The 24766-nt window shown below is 38.7% G+C and overlaps 1 protein-coding gene across 5 annotated transcripts in view; it reads left to right on the top strand.

Annotated features, from left to right (window-relative positions):
• The first annotated feature begins 3659 nt into the window (after nucleotides 1-3659).
• LOC146325401 (band 4.1-like protein 1) overlaps nucleotides 3660-24766 on the top strand; it is a 59666-nt gene continuing 38559 nt past the window's right edge. For 3 of the 5 annotated variants that reach the window (XM_084721413.1, XM_084721412.1, XM_084721411.1), the window contains exon 1: nucleotides 3660-4154. The gene's annotated coding sequence lies outside the window, so the exon portion shown is untranslated. The remainder of the gene's footprint in view (nucleotides 4155-24766) is intronic. The other 2 variants (XM_084721416.1, XM_084721414.1) reach the window with 1 other exon arrangement.

The following is a 24766-nucleotide window of genomic DNA, read 5'->3' as shown; positions in this document are numbered from 1 at the left end:
TCTGGGCTGGAGTAGCTGTTTTTATTTACCAATTTCACCTTTATTACAGTTCAAATTAATGCCAAATGTTTGCTGAATGAGTAAGGGGAAATCTTTAATATCGTTTTATAATGATTATGCTTATAAAAGTTAAATTGAGGCATATATTAGTCTGGCAGGTAGAACTCCGACGACAGAGTGTGTATTTTCAGAGCAGTGGACTTTTATTTTCAGGATAACAGGCTTAACATTACACAGACAGACAATTGACAGTTATAAACAGCTGATCAACTTACAGTGTGGGAGTTGTTGTCACTTGTCATTCTCAAAGTATAATATTGCGCTTGTGTTAACTGTCACTGCAGCCTGCAGGCAACCTGCTTCAAGTGTCGGGTGGAGAGGATGAGGGGAACCGACTAGAACAACTTTAGCAAAAAAATGAAGAGAAAAAAGGTAAGTAGAAGACTGCTTACCTCTATATTTACCACTATACCCTGCACGTAACACACTGCTACACAAATAAATTCATGATACAAATGTGTGTGGATTTTCTATGAAATACAAATTGCTGTTCGAATCCTAAAAATTCAGTGGGATACACAACAGCATTCAGCAAGACAAAATGTTCTTGTAACAAGTAGAGCGAAGAGGAGTTTGTAGATAATCATTTGCAGGGTTGAGATGAGTTATGACCTTTTGCAAACACGCAATAGAGTTGTGATGCCCCAGGAATCAGTTGAGACAACTGAACTGTTCAGAGGAAGTTAAGACTGTTTTGAAAAATGAGCCAAACTATTGAGGAAAAACTGTAGTTTTATAAGTTAAAGAAACTGTCAGAAGCACATTCATTAAAATCTGAATTCCGTGAAACATAATTGAAATTTTGAGTTTAATGAACATTTAATTATTTGAACGACAGCTATGATATATTAAAATTACCACCACTAAATTTCAGCATGATGTTTCACAGTGCTGCAAGAGAGATTTGTCTAATAGTTGGATAGCTCTTCCCATTGTCTTGAAAGGAAATTTTAGGGGCTATAACTCTGTATATATTTCAAAAAGAAGTCATCTTTCTTTTTTTGCCTCCTGGCAACAAAGCAGAGGTGTTGAATTCTCTTTAAGAATTTAGCATGTATAAATCACATGTAAGGGGACATGGTTCTGACAGGACTTCATCGTTTGGTCCCATTCTTAACCTTCCCAGAGAAATATTTAATTTATGTCTCTGCCTCAAGGAAATACAACCATATGGCATGCAGTGTAAATAATGTAAGGTTAACACAGTAATAAAGAGATTTATGACCTTGCTCAATCTCAGTGTACAGAGTAATAACTGCACAAATTATGCACCTTAACATCCTGGACCGAGCTCGGAGCAACATAACTTCTTTATGGATGTCTGTGGTTTCTTCATATGTGCTGAACTACAAGCAAATATGTGCAATTACATGGGTAAGAACCCAAACAAATTATCGAGTTTCGGGGGGGTGACTGGAAACTGGTATGTGTGTGGTTTAAGGGGAAAAGCTACAGTATACGTTACATACTGTAAACATTAGAGTTCATTGTACACTGTCCTCATATGAATGTGATGATGGTATATGACCGCCACCATGTGGAGAAATCTCATCAGAACTTCTTGGAGTGATGCTGGCCTCTTACATTCACAAGTGAAATGTGATATTGATATCCTGAATGATTTAATATGAGTTTCTGATCATATATTCAGTTTGTTCAATATTTTACCTAACTCATTACATGGATAATAAATTAAGATCCTATATAGCATTGGCTTACATCCAGAAATCTTCCCCATATGGCAATGAAGTCATTCCGTTGCTCGTTTTGGCATATCCTGTAAGCATCTGAAGGAGACCCACTGGAGCGTGACAGGAATTGATTTTCCTGTATGCATATTTGCATTTGAACAGAACACTTGTGCATGAAAGCTGAAGAGGGCGTTCAGCACAGAAGGTTCCTATGAGTCACCAATGCAATACATCACCCACTTAGCCTTCATACATTCAACGCACTGCTCACTATGCAAGGAACAGTATGACAATTCTCACTTAATGCCGCAACTTGAAGATGGGCTTTTACACACCTCTGAATGTAAAGTATGTCAGAGGTTAAATTTTGTGCGATGAGCTAAATGAGCTTCATTCTAGCACAATGTAACAGAAAGTGGATTTTTTTAAAAATAAAATATATATAATCTCTGCACACAGAAGGTTCATTACTCTCGAATTTGTTCAAATCAATGTTGGTGATTACTTTGTCTTTTGCCATGATCACCCGTCCAACTGACAGACGCTGACATCTGCAGCCCTATGTTAAATAGCCGTAGATCAGTGGCTAATAAATGCCTTTTTTCAAAATAAAACTGCACATTTAGCCAATGTACACCTATGCAATAATTATACTGCATAATCAGCATCTGTATGTGCCACTCCTATCAGGTGGAGTTTGGTGGACAACAATTATTTTTAAGAAATTTGTGAACAGAATTTGAGAACAATAATGTGCACAGGAGAAGTCTTAGATCTTTTACTTCAACTTAATAGAAATGGGAGTGAAAACAAAAATGTTGCCTTTATATTTTTTGTTGAGCGTATAATGCCTTTAACCTAATGCCTAATCCCTTATATGACCCTTTCTCTGTTCAAAACAAGATAAAAGTTAAATTCTACATTGCATCCTCTTGCCTCTTTGGGCCTTAATGTCAACAAAAATCAACAACACTTTCCATTAGTCTTATTCAAAGCCAAGAGTATTGATTTGCAATTAATTATGCCAAATGCACATTGCATTTGGACTTTAAGTAACTGACAGGTACATAAAAGACATTTGAGGGCGCTCTGACACTGATAGGCTGAAGTATTGTAGCACAGCTAAAAGCTCTGGAGCAGCAGCTCAGCAGGTGTCCTGCACTCTTCATTTTATATCTGTCCAGGGACCACAGATGAAAAACAGGCTGAGTGTTTTACAGCTGTGTTCATTAATGTGCTCTGCCCCTGGTAAATAAACCAAAATAAATAATTAAGTAAGGAATATACATTTAGAGATTAAATCTTTCTTAGTAACACAGAAAAAAACAATAAGAAGATGATAATTAATCTATTAAATTTATTCAAAGCATGTCAAATTATGTCTGAAGAGAAATAAGGCTACAATACATGGAAGACAAAAAATCTGATGAGTCTTAATTTTGAGATAAAACAACAAAATTCTGAGATAAAACAAAAAGTTATCATTTTTATCTAATTCTATTATTATTGTTACTGTAATTATATTTTTAATCATTTTTTCAATTTTTCATAATTCTGAGTATTTATCTCAATTTTTAACTCATAATGTCAACTTTGATTTCATCTCATAATTTTTATTTTTAATTTTAACTCAGAATTTCAACTTTTTGTCTCATAATTTCAGCTCTTTATATCATAATTTCTACTTTTATTTCATCTCATTATTTCGACTTTTTGTTTCATTATCATGCCTTTTGACTCATAATTATGACTTTTTAAACTAAATTTAGAATTTTAAACTAATTTTTTTAAACTTTTATTTTATGTCATAATGATTTTACTTTAAAAAGCATAATAGGATTTTTTAAAAGTCTCATAATTTAGACTTTTTTAAATCTCGTATGAGACTTGCCATGGGGATATTTTTATGCTTTCACTGGCGGAAATGAGCTTCCTTAACAATGGGCTTAATCAGTGTGTTTAAATGTGTTTAGCTGACAGTGAAATAAGGTTAGTAGCTCTCCAAGTGCGTTGGAGCATTTTGTTTTTAGTCTAAAATCCTCCAGCACGGTGTGTTACAGTGGGAAAAGATGACCTGAAAACCAGTGAAGCCAGTAGTAACAGACGCTGCGTGTCATAAAGCGGAGCGGTCCTCACACATATCACGCACGACGTTAGGAGTTCCCTCGCTTCCACCGTGGTGAAAACGCCCCTCTACTCTCCTCCTCAGCCCTTCCCCGACCGCAAGACATCCTTGCCGGCTTGTGCCTGTCTGCTGTCCCAGGCTGCAGGGCTTCATCTCCCGCGGCAGAGGAGAGGAAAGGCGCCGAGGGGCGGTGGCGGCGTCCGTCTTCCAGTTTCCTGCGATCTCAATGATCAGAATCTGGACTGAAGCCTGACACCGGACCTGACAGGAGAGGACAGGTATGCGTTTTATTTGTTCGTTTGGGTGACAGCGGAACAGGTGCGTGCTGCATTCGCCGGTTGTTGTGAGATGACATTGTAAGGGAGGGAGCGTCTTCGCACCGGTGACAAGCTTTGCACAAAACGGCTGCATGCTCCCTGCAAAGACACCGCTTTGTGCTTCAAGTGTCATGGACGGATGGAGAGGGTGTTGCCACAGAGCTTTAATCCGACCAATATGGTCGCGGGCTGCTTTAATGAGCTGCTGGAATCAGGGCATCCTTTATTTCATGCATATCGAGGCCCTGTAGGCAGAAAGAGTCAGCAGGTTCACCTTTCTCATCGACTTAGCGCCTGATCAGCTCCACTGTACGCAACCGACCCACCTACAATTGTTCAGACCTATTCTTGGACATGCCAGCGTGCATACGGACCGTGATTTCTCTGTGTGGAGCTGTAGGCTAACAGCTGATGCTCAAGATAATGAGCTAATTGAAGACAGAGGAGTGTATTGTCGCGGGTGTGGCAGAGGGGGCAGGCGTGGGCGCCTCATGCAGTCGGTGGGTCTCCTGAATGTGTGAATTGCACTGTGAGAAAGTGGGGTTTTAAACTGGAAATCACCTGAAAACTAAAAGAAGAGGATTTGATCTACATTAGAAACTTAAGATTTATATCAAAGGATACAATAAAACAGGAATGACCTGGCCTCCAATTCATCAAATTGATTTCCTTGAAAAAATGTTGTAAAATAAATCTGTTAACCAGAAAATAGGTGTAAAACATTACTTTGAACTCTTGGCAATGGGTTTGAAATTTACTCAATATTCAAAGGTGCTCCAGGTGTAAACCACAGTCATTTTAAGATGTATCTAGAGCTGCACTAAATAATTTAAATAAATCTATTGTAGATTAGAAACTACTACTTCTAGAGCCCGACTGATATATTGGTTGACTAATATTATCTGCTTTTTTATTGGCCTTTTTAAGCTTTATTGGTCTATATTAGTGGCATATATGTTGTCTGATATGAACCAATATGAACACTCATGCTAATTGTTCTTATTCTTATCTTGTTTTTATTTGTAAGCTTTATAGGCAGCATTTTATGTATATTTGCTTCTTTTTCATAATTCAAGTTTACATAAAAAGTTATTTAAAACAATTAGAAATATTAATTATCAATTATAAGTTTACTGCCTCAGTGCCCTGATATTGTTTTAGACAATAACATTTATTGCTAAACTGTAAAATATCTTGCTGTCATTATGTATCGTTGTCACAAAAGTTAAACAGCTTTGGAGAGTTACTGGAAAAATGTGTGTTTATGTATATATTGTATATTCTGTAAGTACTTGAATTTTTACCTCCTCTGTAACAATAAACTGAATATCTTTGATTTGTGGACAAAACAAGACATCTTGGGCTTTGGGAAACACTGATCAACATTTTTCTGACACTTTATAGAGCAAACAACTAATCAATTAATTGATAAAATCATCAACAAATTAGTTGACGATTAAAATAATTGTTAGTTGCAGCCCTAGTAAGTATTTCTCTTATGAATTCTATTCTCAAAATGCATCTTGATCCTCTGTCATATATATTGGACAATGTATTCCTAGGATTGCACACAAACTGAATTAAAATTAAATATTGTGCTGCATAAACTATAAACAAAAGTGAAGATCAGATTAGATTTTGACAGTTATCGCACATACAGCAATCTGTAGGAAACATAAAACCACAAAGCAAACCTCATCTTCATTTTGGAGACAGAAACAAATAACACACTAGAAATAAAATAATGAAACGGCAAAGAGAGTCTACTAAGAAAAGTCTACATAATTGCACCATTCAGCAAATTTTATTTCAACACCTCCAGACAGACCGTAAAAGTTAGCATTATCAGCAAATGCATCCTTCTGTTCGCCCTCGTCCTTCTCACACAGACTGTCAGTCCTTGTGTATCTGGCTTCTTTGCAGCCACAGGCTAAATCCCAGGCTCTGAATTTGTAGGGGCAGAGTGAGGGAGGGGGCAAATTAGATGTAATATTCATCCATCTGTCCATCCATGCCTCTGCCCCTTGATGCATCCTCCAGTCTCATTTTGCTTTCTTTCACCTGCTCCACTTTCAGCCTCCCTGGTGTACATTACAATGGTGCAGCTATAAGCAGTGAGCTGTGTGCTCCCCTCCTCTCTGTCACATCCCTTTGCCTGTTCACATTAAAGGGCAGAGCCTCTTTGTGTTGTAGATGCATGTTGTGTTAAACAGCTACAGGAAAAATTATTGAATGCCTGTTTTCTAGGCTGTTGTCAAGGTGGTTCAAGGAGTTTCACTGCAGGTAATACAGTAATGGAATTACATGCTACATTTCCCACAGAGCAATTTGCTCTTATCTGTGACAGCTAAGATGTAACAGACATTCAGGCAAACTCCTCAGTTAAAACAGGGAGGGACTAGCAAGGTTATATGGCGGGTGTATTTACAGCGTTCACAGGCGGTGACTCCATTACTTTCCGGTCAATGTGTAACCTCGGTGCAATCTGTCACCAATGCACATGCCATAAGGGTAAAGGTTAGGTCATGTGTTGTACGTCTGCGGGATGCACTCTACTGTGTGTCTTTCTGCGCATGTAAATTCAACGCGCATGCTTGTTTAAGGTAGTACACTTCGACACAATTCTCCCTCGAGTCCTATTTCAAGTCATCCTGTGATCGATTTGTAATAGCTCATTGAAGCGGGGCCAGTGGTCTGTTCACAGCCAAATTGGAATTCTACACAAGATAAATTCAAATCGCTTAGAAGTGAGAGGAGCTTTCAAAGGCGTATTAAAGATAACAGCACGTAATAAACTGTCACTTTTTGCATTATCATCACAAATGATGTGTTGTGGGATACAAAGCCCAACTCGGCGAGACATCACATTTTCTGTCGATCTCACCTCTAACATCACATTAAAGTTGTGTTAGAGAAAGGTATATTGTTTCTGTCATTAAATGCTAAACCACAAATCAAATGACAGTGTCAGTTTAAAAGTAAAATAAGTCCATTTTCTGGAGAAAATTGGTATAACTGCTGAGAGCTTAAAGTTTTTTATTTGAGAACATATAAATGTATTAAGTTTTCTTTAGACTGAAAACAAAACTGAAGGTGATGTCAGATATACCACACATTGAAAGCTCAGTTGTGGTGACCTGTTTAGTTAAACTGACTACACGAAATAAATGAAAGTACGTTAAAGTTCTTGAAGCTCAAGGATGAGTGACAATGAAAGTATTGGCCACCTGTCGAATTCATATTCCAAGCAAAATGGGGCGGCGTCACTTCCTCTAGTCTCATCTCTATCGTGAGAAACAAGGAAATGCACAGTCCTTCCCATAAGTCTTAATTTCTTTCAGCAACCAGGTAACTTAGCAAATATGTTCTTGTGTAGCAAGACCTAACTCCACCACACTCAGTCCGGGAGAAAGGGCTCTGGCTCTTGCATGTTTGTATTTTTCTAAACCAATCAGAATCATCTTGGCGTGCGCTAAGCCCAGGATACAGCGACGATGCCCCTGCGAAATAATGTTGATGGGGACTTGTTTTGGAGGATCATTGGCATTAAAATGTCCAAATCACCGCAAATGAAAAGCTAACAGCTGCTAGCTTGTTTACATTTGTAGATGCTAATTTGCCATTTTCATCATGTAAGATAGGATAGAACTTTATTAATTCTGAAGGATATTGTTGCGCCTGGTTGCTCCAAAATAACAAGAATAACCGTCAGTAATAAAGATGTTCATATTACTGGCAACACAGCAACAAAACAGCCAAAACTGGGCAGGTACATTGTCGCTGAGCTCTGAGAAAAGGTGAGGCCAGCTCTGATTAACTCTGATTAGCAGCATGTCACACCCGACACACAGCAACAGTCGGACATTATTTTCTGGCTTCATGTCGTCAGCTTCCATGACAAATGTCTTGTAGCCTGAAGCTTTGTTGCTGGTGGTCTGAACATACCATTACTCACCAAGAGCTGTCGGCCAATACAGAGTAGTCAAGTTAAGCTGAATTTTATTTGCATATATTTGGTTGTTGCATGTTTGTTTGATAGAACTGATTTGATAAAGCATTTTATGCAGTATTGGCAGGATTTTCTGATAATGGTACAGGTATTGGTACAACCTTAGCAACGCAAGACAGGCAAGCTAGCTGGTTAGCATGCTAACTGCAGCACAATACACAGACATCTGAACAACTGAAATTCTTAAATATAGCTTCTTTAAATATTTGTAACAATCCTCCCATAGACTCAATTGTGAAAAAAAGGCAAAAGTAATATTTTATGCTAATTTCTTGGCAGCTGTGTTCAATACTTTATGTGGATCTTGTAAAACTTTGCATCCTCCTGATTGATTTTCTAGTACAGTCAAACTCTTATTTTAAGTTATGAGCAGAGACTGGTGAATAGCTTCTTTTCATTTACCCTACATTTGAAGACTTTTGGCATAACTTCATGTCAATGTAGTAAAGGTACTAAGAATGATTTCACCCATAAAAGAGAATCCTACCCACCTTTTTTATTTACCTTAGCAGCTTAATTGTACATCATGTGTTGCATATTTGATTTGAATAGCCTTACCACATTTGTGAGCAACAGATTATCCCCCACTCAGGGTGTAAAACTAACATGCTTAAATAATAATCTTACATAATCTCGCCCCCCACAGTGACACAGATACCATAGATCTACATCTTGTCTCACTGACCTTTTGTGTCTATGGCAAATCATTTGAATGCAGACTAGAAGCTGACATTCCACTGTACATGAAACGGTTGTTGTGCTCTTCCACCCACCACCACTGTCTCCATTGTGTCACCTCAACGTACCCACCTCTACATGCACCGTCACATTCTTCAGTACAGCACTGTGTACTTGTTCACCTCTTCTTCTCTCTCTTACGAGTGTGTGCGTGTCAACTAGCAAAATAATGCCTACGGGCTACTCTGTCTCCTTTTTTCTTCTCTTTCTTTATCTTATTTTGATATGCTTGACAGACGATGTTAGGCTAGGGTTCCCATGGTAACTGCATTTTAAACAGGCACGCCTGATGTCTCTGTGTTAACCATCGTTAGTTGCGACACTCTCCTCTTTGGTCAGATAGAAAAAAATTGAGCCGTTCTGCAGGCGCAGCGTGAAGCCTGTCGTTATCCTGTCATTGTGATGATGAGTGAAGATATGTTTTGTTTTTTCTGTTTGACTCTGCAAGTAAACACCCTTAAGAATGAGGGAATCGAGGGAAGTGAGGACTCATCAGTGTGAACACTATGAGAATGCAGAAGATGCTTTTACCGAGGGAATGGGAGAAAGATGGTTGCATTCAGTTTAATTGAGTGTGACTGTTGTGATAAAGTGTGATATAATCTGTGAGCTTTAGGGCTTATTGTGCTTGACGGATTTATTTTCCTAGGTAATTCATTATCACAGAAATTTAAAAACAATTACCAAAAATGCATCCTAATTTATTTAAAGGTCCAGTGTGTAAGATTTATTGGGGTTTATTAGCAGAATAAAGCGAAATGGAATAAAATATTCTTAAGTTTTCATTAGTGTTTGATCACGTGAAAATAAGAATTGTTTTGTGTTTTTAGAATGAGCTGTTTATATCTATAAAGGATATGGTTCATTTTTGATGTAGTCTGCCATATTGAACTGACTTCTACAGTTTCTACAGTAGCCCAGAACGGACAAACTAAACACTGGGTCTAGAGTGGGTCTTTCTCAATTTTTCCATGTCCTGTGGCCACAGTAGGTTCTCCTACACATTTGGAAGGGGAGGGTGAGGCAAGTGGTGTTCAGTTGGCTCAAATGTAAAATCTCATAGATGCCACTAGGATTTATGGGGATTTATTGGCAGGATATGGCAGAAATTGACTTTAATATTCATAAGTATGTGTTCATAAGTGCATAATCACCTGAAAAAAAAGAATCACGTCTACAGAGAACGTAGGTCTGCTTCCATGTTGCACCACCATGTTTATGCAGTAGTGCAGAACAGACAAATAGATATGACCTTTTGTGTTGTTCGAGAGTTTTGCAGCCAGTTCACTGCTAGATGTCACTAATCCTACATTCATGTGTTATTCGAACAGTATAATAACTACTCGGAAAGTCTGGGGAAATGTCATTACATGACTTGCTAACTTCTTGTTGTCTGTTGATGTCCTATATGGAGAAACATTGCGGGCAAGAGTTAATATTTAGTTGGTAACTTTTAATTTGCCTATTGCATATTAACTTTTTGCTCACATGTAATTTGTAATATTGTGGTGCTGTCCACATAGAGTGACCCAGAGTACTTAGAAAAGATATTTTTTAGCATTAAACTTGATAACAAGTAACCCATTAACAAGTTAAACCTAGTAACAAGCAATATTTTAGTGGTTTAAGGGACTGGACTGATGCAGTGTCCATGCTGTTGTTGTTGTCATGAACACACCAAAGTTGGAAGAATGACTTTCCAATTTGGAGAAACGAGACCATCTGGGGAGCACATGAGTGCAGCATAAATCCTACATACTGGTCCTTTAATGCATGGTTTCACGAATTCTAATGAGAAACATGGACAATCTACATTTAACAGGAGGTACTCATATTCTGTCCCACTGAAGTCATGATGATCACCAAGCTGCTTAAATACACAGGCTGTGGACACAATAACAGCAATATCTATGAGATTAAATACAATGAGTGAAAGAGCACTGCAAGAAATATTAACTTTGTGACACAGTTTCTGTTGAGGCCGTGTCTAGGAGGTGCTGATTTGACTCTGTGAATAGTTTTAAGGGTGTCATTTCAGATGTTGTATTAAATTGCTATATTTTACACGCTGTACTCACACTAGGAAATCCCAAATGTTTTTAGACCCAAGAGAGAAATTGGGCGCCTTAACATCCACATTTAGGAACTGAACACAACTAACCATGAATTTAAATTGTATTTAAAATTTCCTGAGTGTAATGTAAAGATTCTCGCCACCTCATAACGAAGTTGCACTGACCACTAAAGCACTAGTGGGCTTTTAATTTGAAACTGATACAGGAAGTGTTTACAGCATAATGCAGTAACCATCATGAGCCAAATGGAAGTGTATCAAAATGAGGCTTCATACTAAACTATTGTAGTGACTGACCACATTTCTCACTGGACTGAGTAGTTTAAGTTTGCTGTATTATGTTCCAAAATGCAAATGTCACTTTTTGTTAGTCCTTGTACAATGTTTTTTTTTTTACATTCCTGTGCTGGTTTATAGCTTTATCCATTAGTGATGTGACTGTTAATTTCCGTATTAGTCCCTCCTGGATTTCAGGCTTTCAGGCTTTTTAGAATTGTTGTGGCTTAAAATGCCCGACTTCAAAGCAGCTTTTCTAAAATAAAAAAAAATTGTTGCAATTTTTTAGGCATCTCTCTGCATTTGAATTGGGGGAACAAGTTAAAATTGCAACACAAAGAGGCAAAATCAGTTTATAACTCCATCAAAAACAACAAGCACAAAATGATCAAATATAAAAAACTGGACAAGGCATTTATAAGTGTCAATGACAGTGACAAATTGAAAGGTACATGTATGACGTTTGCACGGGGGACTGCTCTGATTGGTGGAACTTGCCGGAAGCTATGATGATCACATTGACAGTAAAGTTCTGATGACTGAACGAAATTGCAAGGTCATGCAGAAGTAAAAGGGATTGGTTGAATTTGCATTAATTGTTGCGATCATGACATTGCAACTTCCTGGCACTATTATATATGATGTTTATTTGACCCAGTAAAAACATGTCCGTGATCCATTTTTGGCCCTGATCCTAAGTTTGGGAAATGCTGAGACGGTTGTATGAAAAGAGTGATTTCTGTTGTCTACCGTCTGCAGGCTGCCTTGCTCTGTCTCACTGTATATGTGAAATGCTGCAGCATGTTTGTCAGTCGGGACTGTGTTTGTCAGTGAGTGTATCAACAGTATGTCAACATGTCTCACAATCAGTGTCACCCACACAAGTGTCTGCACAGCGATGGTTCTTAAAATAATCAGGATTTTTTTTTTTTGATCGAGCAATCTGAATAGGGTTAGCAGCCTGCACTCCAATCATGTCAGAGGAATTCAAATTGCTTTTGACCTTTCATGTAATAGTCCCATGCCTTGTTACATATCCTGACATGACCTTCTTCACTAAATGGTTGTAGGATTACTTTGTGGCATAGAATGGAAGAGGTTGGCTCTTCCACTCATGTAAACTGATTAATGTTTAAGATATTCGTCTCATAAATCAAATGATGCATTTGAGTTTATTTTGAGAGATTTCACTGCCTGATTTCTTTTAATCAGTGAGGATTAACTTTACAATGACACCCTCCTCCCCCACCCCCTGCTCTTATAATTTTGATACGCACATTTGCCACCTTCTTTCACTCAAAGCGATTATGAAGCAGACACAGATAAGTTTGCAATCACACAATCTGTCTTTTCGTATCAGCTCAGCAAGGGGAACGTAGCACTTCAGATGTTGAGGCGTAGAAACTTTACCAACCCGTGATATCCCCTGCTGTAGAACAGACCCTTCCCCGGAGAAAGAGCCTGTACTATCGATGCAGGTAGCACCACTCCCTCTGCGCTTGCTTTCTCTTTGGGAGGATGAACTTGCAGCCTCATTGGTTCGTAAGTCGCATCATTTATCTCTGTTGTGGTGTGACATGATTTGCAGCGGACTTAACAGTCGTGCTATGCAATCTGCTCCCAGGACTGCTGAGTGCCAAAGGTTTGGAGAATGTGTGTATGTGATTTCCCCTGAACAAGGACATTTCGCCACTCCCACTTCCCCAACCCCCACCGTCCCATACCTGGTTTCCCAGAGGCAGCCTCTGCCCAGCGAGGATTGATCGACTGGCTGTGTGTGCCATTAGGAGGGAAGCACTGATTATAAAGCTGAGATGTGGAGGGAGCTGCATGATAAAATGGCAAGGCTCATTGAGGACTGTTAGGTGATTGGCTAATACAGTGGGTGGCCTCTGTGGATGTCCGTGTGGATGCCTCTTAGCAATTGCAGCTGCTTTAGACATGTCTGCATACAAGTAAATAAAGTAAGAATCAATTGCTATTCATGCTAGTAGTTTTGGTACACTGTGTTCATTATATTGTACATGTAGAGTGTTGAATCCAAAATGTTAACAACCAGTAAGAACAATAAGAATAGCATACAATAAGTGAAAAAAAGAAAATTTGGCTGTATTATTAATAACAGTCTATAGCCATGCCATTGCTTGATATAATGTAGGGCTGTGATGGTATGGATTTTTTTCTGACCACAGTAAAAAAAAAAAAAAAACGTATTCAGCCTCAGGATGGCGGCTAAATGTGACATCACAAATAACTGCATTTTGTTGGACTTGATTGAACAATACTGCTGTAAGTGTAGCATGATTCCTTTAAGGATTAGGGCAGTAATGTGTGAGCAGCGCGCAAGTGAGGGAGAGCGGGCAGCAGACTGAAAGTGACAGTGCCACTCATAGCAGAGCAGACACTTAACCTTAGTAGTAAGTTGTCAGTCTAGCAGTGAATGTGCAGTTTATATCAAAGTGTGTCACTTAATAAAAGCTTCTCAAGACCAAGTCTCAAGTCTCGTCCCTAACCCTTATCAACTGCTGGAAAGGTGAACGGGGTTAAGCTATCTGCAGTGTCTTTTTGGAGAAAACATAAAATAAATCCATAATGATAAATCCATCACTAAATTATGAATATTTATCATTTTTTTCCATGTTGAAAAGCTGTGAACACAAAGTACAATTGCAGCTGATGGATATGTCATTAGTTTGGCAGGTACTAGGTTATACACCAAAGTATAAGTCGGCAAATTCAAATTCTGACCTGGTGGCAGTGCAAGATAAAAAGTCTGTGGATCACCAAAGCTATCTGAACACATCCTCTGGGCACTGTGGATATTTCATGGCAATCCAATTCAATAGTTAAAACCTTTCAACGAAAACCAAAAATGTCAAGCTCATAGTGATGCTGGAGGAAATGTCAAGGGACCATTAAAATCAGTAGGACCGCTGCAGGAACATGGATGTCTGTCCAAAATTTCCTGGCAATAATCCAATCATCCAGATATTTCAGTCTGGAGTTTTGACCAATGTGGTGGACTGGACTACCAACCAGCCAGCCTGTATTATGATCCATAGAGCTTGCATGGAGGCAAAACGTAGAAGCCACTATTATTATGATTTTGAAACAACCAAATAACTCCTCTTCTTGAGAAGATTCTCAGCCATTAAAATCAATTTCTTGCGACCTGGTGTTAGATTTAGACTGTTTACATCTGACATGATAAAAACAACTTACTTTTCTGACATCAGCATCCCATCTGTGTTAAAATTAGATGTAGGGATTTGAGCTACCTTCTGAGAAGCTATCGAGCTATTTCATGGAAACACTTTAATATTTTCAACTTTTTGTTTCACTCCAGGAAGTGCAGAGATACTGGGTAGACAAAAATCAAGTGAAACTATTCACATACATTTGGAACTGAATGTTTTGTATCACAGATATGCTTGAGCCTACCAGTTTTCTTATTTATTTCAGCTAGAAAGCAGAAACTTGCTCCATGCTTGTCATACTGTAGATGAGTGACAGTTTTAAGATGAATAAAGTCTCCAGATGTGTATGCTTCTATGTTTCTCAGTGTAGGGCCACTAATGGGACATCATTTAAAAAGGAGGCCCTGAAAACCAAAAAGATATATTTTTTGTTTTTCAATTGAATATTTATTGAATACTGGTGTGTTGCCATGGCAGGTTATCAGTCCCTCTGCGCTGAACGCGTCTCATGACAAACTCAGAGATTGTTGTTTGTACTAGTCAAAGCCACCATGGAAAGGAATTAACCTCCGCAAAGTGCCAGGAATCCATCAGGGTGGCCAACCTGTCCAATTAACTCCCTGGAAAACAACAAGGATACTTTTACACTTGGCAGAACAAGGAGAGACCCAGATCCATATTTACAGTCGATTTGAATTATCTCTCAAAACGTCCTGAAAGCAGACAGATGGTTGGGTTGGAGCAAACTGGCTTCGTGTCTGAGAGGGAGTAATATCGCTTTAAATCTCCAATTTAATGAATAGCCTAATTAACAGGAGTACAGTTTGGGGCATGCTTTGTTCATTTTTGTAAATGATGTAGTCACAAAAGGAAAAGGAAGAAGAACACCGCCTGGAGATCACAGTGAGCACATTATCTGCATGATCCTCTCTGTAGCACATTACACATGACTACTTCTGTTACTGCGACTGCCACCACTATCTCTTCTTTGTTTTTGTAACATTTTGTTACAAGATTAATTATTCAGCAATATTAGAACTAAAAGACTGAAAGGCTTTCATCAGAATGAGCAAATAAGTCTCTCTTTAAATATGAGCATTAAAGCTGGGGTAGGCAATTCTGGAGAAAGATTGAGCCAGAGTGAGTGTGATGAGTACGATTTTTTTTTTTTTTTTTACATATTTGTTTAATGTACTACTGTCAGGATTTAGTGACAGTTTCAGCAAACCTTTAAATGTCATCACCTATAACTCAAATCCTAATCTTGTAAGTGAGTCACTTCATAAGCTGATGCACCCCTTATCTAAAAAGCCCTTTTGTGGTCCGATCATCAGAGTGGTTAACAAAATCACTGTGTTCATTTAAGGGTCATTTTAAGGGTGATGTTTCAGTTGGTTTGTAAACGCACCAGAGAGATAGTTGAATGCTGAGTCTCATTCCCAGGATGTCAAATGCCGACATTTTGGATTGGCAGAGCGTCTCAAGCACGATGAAATAATGAGAAACAAGAGGGAAGGAAGGGGGAGGGAGGGGCCACTGTGGATGCAGCCGGTGCCACACATTTCTAGTGGGTCATAGGTGATAATTGAGAGGGATTATTTTTGTCACAGTTTATGCATTGTTTTTGGGAAAATCCTGCAGTCTTTAACCCTAATAACACAGAAAAACAAACAACAAAAAAAAAAAACAAATTAAACTCTTCTTCCACTTTCCTCACTTAAGGACATCTGCTGCTCATTACAGTTGCACTCTCATGATCCTAAGTAACTGGGACACAGTTTGAGTTTTTCATGATCTTTAAGTGTTCTTGAGCACCACAAATAAAATTCTGTTCACATCCAGTTTCTGTATATAACCAGACACTGTGCCACTGGCCTTGTATGTAATTTAGATGAACTGCTCCTTGGTTGGAAGCATCCTTGTTTTTTGATCTTATATTAAAAAAGACCTCAACAACATGAGAAGCTGCTGGAATAAGTGGTTTGTATGGAAACACATATTGCATTAAGCAAATAACATGACCAAGTGGAAACGAGTGATAATGAAATGCAGCATGGGGTCTAAAACTCTTAACGGGATGTTGTGAGACATGCTTGAGAGGTTGATGCTTTTCTTCCAACAGCAAAGCAGCTGCCAAAAAAAGAAGAGCGCAAATTTGCAAGCTTGATCTGCAGAGTTAAACGCTGCACTTTGATCTAAAAGCTTTAAAATAGAGCAATCAGTAGCATCTACAGTGAGGGGAGGCAGCTCGTTTGTGCGGATGAGAGCTCTGAAACCTGACACAAAATGTTGAGAGATGTCTTTTGAATCTGAGCAGGTTGTTGTTTAGAAATGATAATAGCTTTTCTACCTACATTTATTGGGATTTCCTTTGATATGTTTAAACCTGCTCTCAATCAGTTTGAAGGAGAAGTATGTAAGAGCCAAAAATGAATACTGCAGTCACTGACTGGAGCCATAGACGGTGTATTAAATATGTCAAATCTCTATTTAGTATACAATCTTTGCTTGAATATAGTTGTTTCACCCCTCCTCCTCCTCCTCCTCCTCCTGAGACTCGAAGCTCAGACTGAATAGGAGCACAAGACAAGCGCAGTATTATATTTTAAGTTGATCAGCTGTTCATAACTGTCTGTCGATGTAAAGTTAAGGCCATTATCCTGAAAATAAAGGCTCACTGAAAATACATACTCTGGAGTTGGAGTTCAGTGACTCCCTGCCAGGCTCCATCAACATACTGCTCACTATCTCCATCGTAAAAATCTGCTCCCTCTAAAAAATTATTAATAACTTCTCATGACTCATAAGCAAACCCTACATCGTTCAATAACCATTTGGCATTACTTTTAACTCTAACAGAAATAAAACAGGCAAACAAAAACAGATGTTCCAGCCCAGAATGGAAATTATTGGCTGTAGCATTGTTGTCGGAGAAGCCAGTCTTTCAATTTAGCATATTTCCTTAATCTCTGATGATCTGTCATGATAATTTTATGATTTAGTATTGTACATTTATAAAATACATTGTAAAAAAAATTCAAGGCAACTTACTTCAATAGATTGTTGAGCCCAGCTTAAACGCATAACTTTGAAAAAGGTTTTACCAGCTACTAATCTTTTGTTTAGATCATTTACTTTAGAAAAAACTTGGATCTTTGAGTTTTAGAAACTCCCAAAACTGTATTTCAAAAAACTATTGATTGAGTATTGATAGTTAACATAAACATTTTAAAGTTTCAGGCACCCAAATAATGACAAAATTGAAATACATTTTTTTTTTAATTTCTAAAGTCAAGTCAAGTTTATCCAACAAAGAAGTAAAGTAGAAGTAAATTATCTCAAATAAAGATTATAGGTCTGCAAAAAACGTTTTAGTTCATTTTAAAACTTAAGAGGTTTTGAGTTGGACTCCTTGCCTTTAAAGTTTGAGTTCTCTTAACTTTTTTATCCACACAGTGTATTTCTCTTTTCAAACTGTTCTGCAGTCTAGCTCTGATTTTTTTTTTTTTTTTTTGGGTCAAGATCTTCCAAAACTTTTCTTTCAGAGCTTTGATATCATGACAAGAGGACGTGCTGATGACACTGTGACTCCTGCTTTCGTCACTGTATACCAGACTAACTTTTTTTCCCCCAATATACTCTGGAGACAGGCAAACACTTGACGCTGTTAGCACATGCACCGTTTACTGACAGCATACTGTGTTTGAGGAGCGAGAGGAATCCACAAGCTGTCATCCGTGTATTTCCCCTGCTCTACTGTGACATATTTTTGAGATGCTATATTTGACAGATTTCTCCTGCCCACCTGCTGATGAATGATAGGCCTGTGGGCAACTGACGCTCGCCTGAAGACGCATCAATTTTAGGGCCTCTAAATTGACAGAGTCTTTGTTTGAGAGATGGCATGAAGACAAATGGTCACGGGCAGGCTGCGGTGAATGGTGCATCGTGGACATCATTCTGTCCTAGATGATCAGCCATCATGTCCGTTACTATATGGCAATTTACGAGAGCTGCCTGGCTGCAGACGATGAGTGTTTTGGGACATCACATTGTCTGCGTTTGGCTTGCTTTTGTTGGAGAGGAATTGACGTTGTGCAGTTTGAGACTTCTTTCCTCTTCAGCGAGTGCGGTTTCAAAGACTCGCAGCTGATCCGAGCTTACATCAGGACCACCGCGCTGCTCGGTAATGATTACTGTGTATCTGGACTGACTCTGAAATGTAGAGCGCAGAGGAGGTCATCTCCAGAGATAGGCTGACTGACATGGAAAGGCTGATAGAGTCCTGAATGAGAGGACTCACTGATGATAGGAAAGTCTGCGTGTTTGATACAATGAAGAAACTAGGCTGAATCTTGCTTATCTGTCTTATCTTAAAAGATTTTCAATAGCTTATCTTATTGATGCCTGCAGTGTTTCATAAAAAAAAGCAACACTTCTTATGGAAACAAAGCACTTTCATTTAATTTGAAGATACAATCTCTTTTTTTGACAGTTGGGGATCATAGACATTAAATTTGTCATCTTTGCTTTTCACCCAAAAAGACAGTAATTATTTAAAGCAAAGTGCAATGTGATGACAAATGTTTGAAATGCAGAGGCTCGTACTTTGCTGCAGAAAAGTACTATAATAATGAAAGTTTACGGATGTGTCATGTTTTAACAAAGTGTCAGACCATCTGTACACCCTTCTCTGTTGTGACAGTCAGTCTAAGAGGTGTAAATGACGCATGGCTCTCTCCCATCCTGAATGAATTACAGTTTATGCAGGTAAATATGCCAAGTGTTGGGGGTTCTTGTGTGCCAGCAGCAGCCAAGATGATCAGGTCGTGTCCTTTTTACGGTATTTTAGAGGGGATTTGGAGGTTTTAAGGACCAGTGGGAGTTGGGGTTTCCTCCTGCATTTTAAACCTACACATGGTGAAACTAATTCTAATATTTTTTGACAGCAGAAATCTTCAACAAGAAGAAGTAAAGAAATTCTTTGTCAGGGTTTCATTTCTGGTGGTGCTTTGAAAAAAACGTGCAGGCCTTCATAGGGAAATAATATTTGCAGAAAATAGAACTGAACAGTTAGCTGAATGAATAATAATCACAGAGCTTTTTACAGACTTTTTTATGTCTGCTCAAAATGTTGAGGGGGTGGGTTTGCAATGGAGAGACAAACAGCCAACAGTGACACACTGACAAAGGTTTTTCGGATGGAACTCACACCTCTGAATTTGAACATTAATACGTAGACTGTAATTAGACCTCACAAAACCGTTAACACTAATTATCTGGTACATTCTGTGCTGAATGTTTTGGAAAGAAAACAGGTACTCTACATTTGTGAGGCTGATAAGTTGCTGAGACTGCCAAAGAGATGATTGAACTCAGTGGTGACTTAAATGCAGTACGGCTTCAAAAATGCCATTTATTGCATGACTATTGTAATTGATTGCAACATTTAAGAATTTAAAAGACTTAAAGGTGTGTAGTGTTTTGGGGCATCTAGTGGTGAGCTTGGAGATTGCAGACACCTCAAACACTTTCTGGTCTTGGCTCACTCTCACTGCCCTATAGTGCCATTTTGGTTCCCTCAGGCAGCTGTTTTTACCACAGAACTCTGAAAACTGTACGCTACCTGTCCTGGGCAACTATAGTTGTTGAACAAAGTGAAGCATTTAGCTGCTAGCAGAAGAGGGAACTAACAAAGTACATATACTTTGTTACAGTCTTACTTAATTTCTTTACTTAAGTAGAATATCTGCACTTTCTACTCCTTACATTTTCAAATCAGACTTGTTACTTTAGTTTTAATTCATTGAAAGGATTCATCCATTATTTTTATTTTGCGTCATTGTGTGCCGCCTTCTCAACATCAAGCCCAATTTCGACCTAAATGGATGTGACAATAACACATAATGAATCCTTTGTGTATCCACTCAGCTGTCAGCTGCCTGTGAGAGGCTTTTTAGCACTGCAGGACTGATATTTAGACCCAAAAGGGCACACTTTGATTCAAAGAACTTTGAGAACCAGATTCTGCTGTGGCTGGACAAAAGACTCTGGTAGTCTTGTAGAGATGGGGAATTTTCTAACAAAAGTAAAAAATGCTTGATTATTCTTGAAGTGTGTTTTCATGAGATTAATGTTTCAAGCACTGCTGTTGACAGTGAAAACTGATTTGTACGTTGGAGCAAAGTTATTGCCCATTATTTTCAGTATATTGTTTTTTTTTATTTTATTTTATATGAGGCTTAAATTTAGAGTAGAGCCAGTAGAAATGTCTTTACTTGTGTAAAGAATTTAAATCAGTACTTCTGCTTCTACCAGAGTATTTATTTACACAAGTATCTGTACCTCTATTGAATAAACAATTTGTGAAATTTGTGAGAGACCTATTTTCCTGAGCTGGCAGAGACCAAAAACAAAGCTTAAAGGAGAATGCATATTGGAAGTTTAAGTATTTCTCACTATATCACTCACTATTCACTTCCATCTTCACCAAAACAAATACTTGCAGGCTTATCACACTATGGACAATGTGTGCTTACAAATTAAGTCATTAAATTACAAACTCCCGCCTCAACTGCTTCATGCCTTCTGTCCCCGCCGGAGCCCATTGTGTCTTCATTGTCCCCAGAGTCAGAGTCTGGTCAGAGCTGCTGAAAAGTTAAATCCCCTCAGGTGCTTCCCTGTCAAACTGCCTTCCGTTGGTCTATTGAGCTCACTTTCTAATGGCAGCTACAGCACAGTTAGCAGCCGTGTGACGAAAAAAAGGGTCCATGTTGCAACAATCCCACAGCATAATGATATGGTACAGCTCCTGAATAGAATCTGAAATGTTTTTTTTTTTTTCTGCGACTAACAAATAAATGAAAGCATGGCTGGCTGGCTTATTAAGACTCTGGAACAGACTAATGGTTTAGTCAGTTTAACAACAATTAAAGCCTGAAAAAATCCTTAGTTATTATTTATTAACATTCAAATACTCAAACACTATATCGATGGTTTGATCCGACTTGACCGACAAAGGCATTTCCCTGCCAGCCTAAGACTCAACTCAGTCAGCTGTCATCACGTTGTGATTTGGATTCTAATGTTACTCAGTTGTGATTGGTGCATGCAAATTTGTGACATCACTGCTTTCCAACAATGCCCCGCCCACTTCTAGCTAGTAAGAAGAGCACAGGGGGAACAAAGACAGAAAAAAATCTCTGAAATAACCAAATTTTTATGTAGTTTAGTTAAATAATAGATCAAGGTCTTTAACAGCGAGTAATATTCATTCAACAGTGTGAGTAAACAGTAAGAATGGGCTGTAGATGTTCCCCTTTTGTTCTATCAATATCACATCGACTTCTGTCTCTTGAGGTCTGATACAATCACAATCACTGACTTGGGATTGTTGTGACCTTTAGTTAGTTGTAGATGCAATCGCTTTTCATCAGGCTAAAAACACAAAAACACGCCCTGACACACACACATACCCACACAGTTTGAGATTAATGGACAAGAGTGCGAGTAGAGAGGAAGCTGTCTGGGATTATTTTGGTCGACTATGACTCAAGCAAATGTTAAAAGCTGTAGTTCAGTATCGGAGTCGTGTCTGAGTGTGACGATAGCCGAAAGTTAGATAACCATCCAAGTATAAACACTTTCCCCAACATCTAGTCTGACAGTGTTTTAATTTAGTCCTGAAACTTCTGAAGTATAAATAAAAAAGTATTTCTGTCTTATTGAAGTAAAGAAAAGCCAACTCACTATTTTTGGAGGCCTTCAATACCACACATTGTTTTCAGAGCTTCACCTACCCCGACGCTGTCATACTTCACAGAGACTCTCCTTGACGTTTGCTCTTTGAAGTTGATGAACCAAAGGGCCGCAGACGATTTTGTGGAGAAAGACCTTAATGGGAGTCTGTTTGAAGACAATAACTGTTATAGGAATTTTGAGTCTAAGCAGCCGCAGCACCTCACACATCTCAGTCTCCATCATCTCCCTCACACAGATGATTAGTTGTGCGGAGACCAGAACTGATGCGGAGTCGGGGTGATTGAATCACAAAGTGACCCAAATGAAAGAATTGATTGGCCTCGCGATCATGATGTGTGTGAAATGAGCGCCCTGAAGTCTCTGACACTGATCTATTAAAATTCTTCTCAAGTTTGCTTGTGATTCACTGATTCATTGTTCTGACAGCTGCTTCATGGGGGTTGACATTTGCACAGAGTGAGGGTATTACAGTGGACAGATCTGATTGGTTCACACGAGCGAGTGTTCAGGAGAACTGAACAAAGGAATGAGATCAGATTAGACATGTCAAGGTAAAAGAATGAAATTTGAGTCATCTTTTTCTGTGTTCTTCAGTAGGCTACGGTGATGAAATAAGCTTTTGTATGAAATGTGGTGCTGAAAGGTGTTATGGTGGCGAAAGGGTCCAACACTCTATACCATGTAACTGTAGTGCCACAGGTATGAATCTGGTCTGGACTCGGTCCAGATCTTAGAATTCGGCCCCTCTAACAAGTCGATTGGTGTATAATGAGTCTAAAATTTGGTCCAGTGTGGAGAAATGATGAGAAATTAGAGGCAGAATTATGCAGGATGTATAAGTTGCTGTTTGAAAATGCACCATTCAAAGTTGCACCCTCAACAAATGAGAAAGAGAGAGAGGGAGGGAGAGAGAGAGAAAGAGCAGTGGTGGTTGAGAGTTAAAGAGTGAATGAAAGAGAGCAGCGTTAGCGAGACCAAAGCAGTGAATCAGAGAAGTACAGTGTTTTTTTTTTTTTTATCAGTTATGCTCTAAAGCACAAATTAAACACGCCCACACCTCCGTACAGTGCAGGATGTAGTGTGAACGCATCTGAAGCGATCCTCGGCCTGCGGGTGCTACACATCATTGCTCAAAGGCTGACGCCCAAAAACCTCCCAGACAAAACATGAGAAAATAAGAAAATACAGGCAGAGGTCAGGGTCTCTGCAGATACAGACTCCTCCACACTGCTAGTGGGCCTTAAGGGATGATTGACGGATCATTTTGATGAGTCTATCTCAGTAAAAATCCTGCATAGTGTGCCTTTAAGCGTTCACCAAAGTTATTACAATGACAATACATTCTGTGCAAAACCAGTGTGTCAACTTCATGGTGGCATTAGAGGAACTATCAGATCAGCAAAGTCAGTATTCATCCACTGCTAATCTTGAATGTTTGCACGACATTCATTGAAATCCTTTTAATGGTTGTTGAGAAATTTTAGTCCAAAGTTGTGGACTGGCTGACCAGCCATGGCTTTAATGTGCTTATAATGATATGATCATATCACAAGGCTCCACCGAAAGCCAGTATACAGTAATATTGAAAAGTTTCCCAGCTCTAATGAAATGTGCTATAAAAATAAGGTTTCTATTATTGTTAGTATGAAGTTGTGAATCTACACTATGAATCTTTTTTAAACTAGCAGGTGGATATTTTTAATGAGATACTTGAATTGATGAAACCAGGTTCACTCATCAGTCAGCTCCATGCGGTGTTTTGTTTCCCAGCTACTCTGCCTCTTCATATATGCATTCAGGTAAATTGGCTGTTTCCTCTGTCTGACTTTGACATTGTTTCATTGCATAAACATGAGTTGTACAGACAAATTTACACAAAATCTGTTCTGGAAAATATTAAATATCACTTGAATTTGACCACTTTAACCCATAACAGAGGTGAATATAGTAAAAAGTCATAATGAGAATATCTTTTAAAATCAATTATCCTATTATTATTCCATAATTAGATTAATTAAACAACCCACAGGCCCTTCAAAGTTGTGAGGGAACACTGCACGGTGTGAGTGTGACATCTGCAGCCTTCCTGGAGCCAGACTGCTCTCCTCTTTGATCCAGCTTCATTATGCAGAGGGAGGCTGACCTATCATGAAAGCTGAGACATGCTGTGTTCCAGCCTCCCAAATTGTTAACACAGAGACGTAGTCAGGCAGCTGGTTGAGGAAAAAAAAAATTTAATTAGGGCCTCTTCTTGCGGGGAAGATACTACCATATCTTTTGCTGGTTTACAAACACTTCGCTGGCCGTTATTAGTCCAAATTAAGCTTCTGTTTTGCTCCTCCCTAATGACAGTTTTCCCTGGAAGCTTTGTACTTTTTATCAGAGCTTCCCATGTCCCCTCCTCGCTAATGCCTTCTTCTCTTTTTTTACCCCACATTTTTTACATTCAAACTTCAAGGTTTATATTACGGACATCTTCACAATGTGTGTGATCAGGTACAAATCATTTTGTCATGTT

Source organism: Lutjanus erythropterus, chromosome 6, assembly GCF_056507025.1.
Source record: "Lutjanus erythropterus isolate fLutEry1 chromosome 6, fLutEry1.hap2, whole genome shotgun sequence".
NCBI lineage: Eukaryota > Metazoa > Chordata > Actinopteri > Lutjaniformes > Lutjanidae > Lutjanus > Lutjanus erythropterus.
The sequence above is the reverse complement of the archived record's forward strand: the minus strand, read 5'-3'. Positions and strand labels throughout refer to the sequence as shown.